Raw genomic sequence first — 3,483 nt, 5'->3', positions numbered from 1 at the left:
TGGTCCTATGCTTTTGTTGATTTAAAAAGAAATGTATTTATAGGGGTGTCTGGGTGGCTCAGTCAGTTAAGTGTCCAACTTTTGGTTTTGGCTCGGGTCATGATCTCACGGTTCATGGGTTCGAGCCCCCTGCATCAGGCTCTGCATGGACAGTGTGGAGCCTGCTTGGGATTCTCTGTCTCCCCTCTCTCTGCTCCTCTCCCGCTGCTCAGTCTCTCTCGAAATGAGTAAACAAACATGAAAAAAACGTATTTGTCAGTCACACGTACTCACCAAGACCAGACGGCTGACGGGTGGTAGGGTCACGTGGAAGAAACCCAGGGCAGGACACTAGCTCCCAATCCGGTTGTCTTTCCACACAGCTCCCAGTTCATGATCTGTTTGCGAATGAAGGATATGCATCATCTTGGTCCTTATCTACGTAATTTATTTTTACCTGAGAGATACTGTTCCCTGCAGCCCACCAAGGCCACATCTGCTCTGGCCAGAAGTAGCACATAGTGCACTCACTATGTGAAGCTGAGCGGCTGATTCATAGTTTGCATCTTGGCTCTGTTTTCCAGCCTTGTTTGTGCATTGCAAAAAAAAAAAAAAAAAAAAAAAAAAAAAAAGGTAAGCCACTGAAAGGTCAGTAGAGAGATAATCTAAACAAAAAAGTATAAGCAAAAAAAAAAAAAAAAGAGAGAGAGAGAAAGAGAGAAACACAAAGGGGGGAGGGAGAATCAGTTCTGTGTGAGGAAATACACAAATTCACAGGTAGCGATCAAATTAAAGAATATTACTGAGAAATCTTAAGCAAACAGGGGATGTATTTTAGATGACAGGACTAACTTGAAACAGTACCCTTTTTACAGCCTTTAGGCATGAATACACAATCTAATAGCAGTGGGTTCATTAATTTTTTTCCTAGTCTACAAAAACCAGACGAAGGATACCTTGCCAAGGACCGGAGGATCGTACGCAGCGATTGATCGTGCTTTGCAAAAGTTCAGGGCACTGGTTTTTATCACTGGATCTTTCCTACTCTTCAAGTTACATAAGAGGCTCTGACTTCTCTTTATTCTGTAAGCAATATAATTCCAGGCAAGCTTTAGCCTCTCCAGTGGGTGAGCCAGAAACTTCTGCTGTTGGAGGGGTGACAGTGACAGAAAAAGAAAATACCCTTGTAGTAGAGGGCCTGGAAGAGATCACTCTCCAGAGTCAAGCTGTGAACTGCACATGACTGTGTCTTATAGATACTTCTCACCCTGGGATGTCTACCAGTCATCAGGAACTGTGAACACACTCTTCGTACCGCTGGAGAAAATGCAGAATTCTGTAGCAGAGTTTCTTCTGTTGTGTGGAGAGCAAATGGGGGCAACAACGGACATTTACTGAGCACTTGCCTTTTCTGAATGCTTTACGTCTTTTACCTACCTTCCCAGGAAGGTACTACTGCTGGCCCCATTTTATAGCTCCGAAAATTGAGGCAGGGCAAGGTTAAGTGATGGATACCTCCAGTCACCTGAAGTGCTGGAACTGAGCCCGCTGGTTCTAATGGACTGGGCTTTTACATGCCACACTGTGTCCGGGAGGTGGCATTTAACCAAGTGGAGGCAGCTATTGAGATGACAGCACCAAGTTACATTAGGATCCGTGGGGGCCCTGCCTCAGATCTGGGGGCTGGAAGAGGGAAGTGTTCACCCGCCAACGTAAGGGGTGGTTCACTATAAGTCACAGCCTCTCCTTAGAGCTCTGGCACCTGAGAACACCAGCTGTGCACCCCATGCTGCCTGAGTTATGGCTAATTTCTGTTTTGCACCTCCCCTACCAAGGACAAAAGTAGAAATGGACTTGGGAGGACCATTAAATAAAAACCAAGCTGGAGTTGAGTTTTGCCACCTACTAACTAAATGGATTCATCCCCCTCACTTTCCTGGCCTGTGAAATGAGAAAATGGCCACCGCATAGGATGGGAAGTCAAACCAGACAGAGGCACGGGGAGCTTTATACACAGCGTTGATGCGTGAGCTTGTATTCTTTGTTCCCTTAAGTCACGGCGAATGTTACAACAAGATGCTGTAAACATCTGAGAAAGATGCTTGTGGGTCCCAAACAGTCTTTCTCCGTAGTGGGTCGGGCCATTCCCCCTTTATGCCCATCTGTAAGAGGAGGGGTATTAATCACCAAAGTGTCTTTCAATTTTGGTATTTGGGGATTGGTCCCAGATCTAGGAGAAGTGAACCAGGTTTCAAAATGGTAGTTTGGGCACTTCCTCACCAGCTTGCCCTCCTCAGGGGAGCAGTCATCACAATCCTGGGGTCCCGCTAATGACACAGGGCCCTGGAAGAAACCTAACAGCCCAGGGAGATTGCAACAGTAGTTCTCATTGCCCCCAAGTTCAAGTGTTAGAGAAAAGAGAACTGGATTCTCTACCAGAACTAGGTGAATATCTGGTTCCTCAGGCAACCTGCCACTTTTGTTCTGGATACTGACAGATACATGAGGTCCGGAGTGCAGTGCAGGAGGACCTGTGAGGAAGCTTCTAGCCCTGTGACCTCAGGGGACTGCTTTACTGATAAGCATCCCTTGAAAATGATGTCAGGTCTGGTTAAGTGTCCGACTTCGGCTCAGGTCATGATCTCACAGTCAGTGAGTTCAAGCCCCACGTCAGGCTCTGTGCTGACAGCTCAGAGCCTGGAGCCTGCTTCAGATTCTCTGTCTCCTTGCTTTCTGCTCCTCCCCAGGTCATGCTCTGTCTCTCTCAAAAATAAACTGGGATGGGAGATGGGAGATGGGAGATGGGAGATGGGAGATGGGAGATAGGGAAGGGAAGGGAAGGGAAGGGAAGAAAATGATGTCAGGTCTGACCAGCCATGGCAGGCTGGGAGCCACAGCTGGTGGGGAGGGGAAGGTACCAGGCTTCCTACTTCTCTGCATTGGCCTTTCCACAGGGAAACGTCCAGTGTGGTGACGGTAATTCGAGGTGACTGTGGCATGGTGCTGAAGCAGCTATGAGCCCGCTGGATGCTATGCCAGTCTTTCCAGAAAGCTATGCCAGTCTTCCGTTCCAAAGGAAGTCGGGCCCCCGGGGAGCCTCAGTGCTGTGGCCAAGCACAAAGGGTCCATTCTCGAAGGGAAAGGACAGCAGTCACTCTGATCACAGTCTATTACACAGACCCTCCCCAGCCATCCCATCCCCTGGGCTCTCACAGCCTGAAGCAGAGGCAATGGAAAAAGTCACCTGTGCCCCAGGAAATCCTGTCGGCAGCCTTGAGATATATCACAAGCCCGAGAACCCAGCGGCCAGAGGGGTTGGCAAGAGATGAACACGGGCAGCCCAGGGGACCCCTGTTAAGGATGCATTCTGTGTCTCTAGCAGGCAAGCTTGCTCCTGCCCAGGACTCTGCACCAGCATCCCTCCCGAAGCCTGGGTCTCTTCTCACACGGCTGGCTCCTTTCTGCAACTCAACTTTCACTTCAAATATCACCATTTCAGGCTTG

General features: G+C 48.7%; 1 long non-coding RNA gene across 1 annotated transcript; it reads right to left on the bottom strand.

Moving 5' to 3' along the window:
* Positions 1-292: 292 nt before the first annotated feature.
* LOC122233274 lies at positions 293-1,115 on the bottom strand. The gene is made up of 3 exons (XR_006210818.1): positions 936-1,115; positions 511-564; positions 293-377 (listed from the first exon to the last, which is right to left on the bottom strand). It is a non-coding gene; the product is annotated as an uncharacterized LOC122233274 (long non-coding RNA).
* Positions 1,116-3,483: the final 2,368 nt, after the last annotated feature.

Source organism: Panthera tigris, chromosome D4 (assembly GCF_018350195.1).
Source record: "Panthera tigris isolate Pti1 chromosome D4, P.tigris_Pti1_mat1.1, whole genome shotgun sequence".
NCBI classification, from domain to species: domain Eukaryota; kingdom Metazoa; phylum Chordata; class Mammalia; order Carnivora; family Felidae; genus Panthera; species Panthera tigris.
This window is presented reverse-complemented; position numbering and strand designations above follow the sequence as displayed.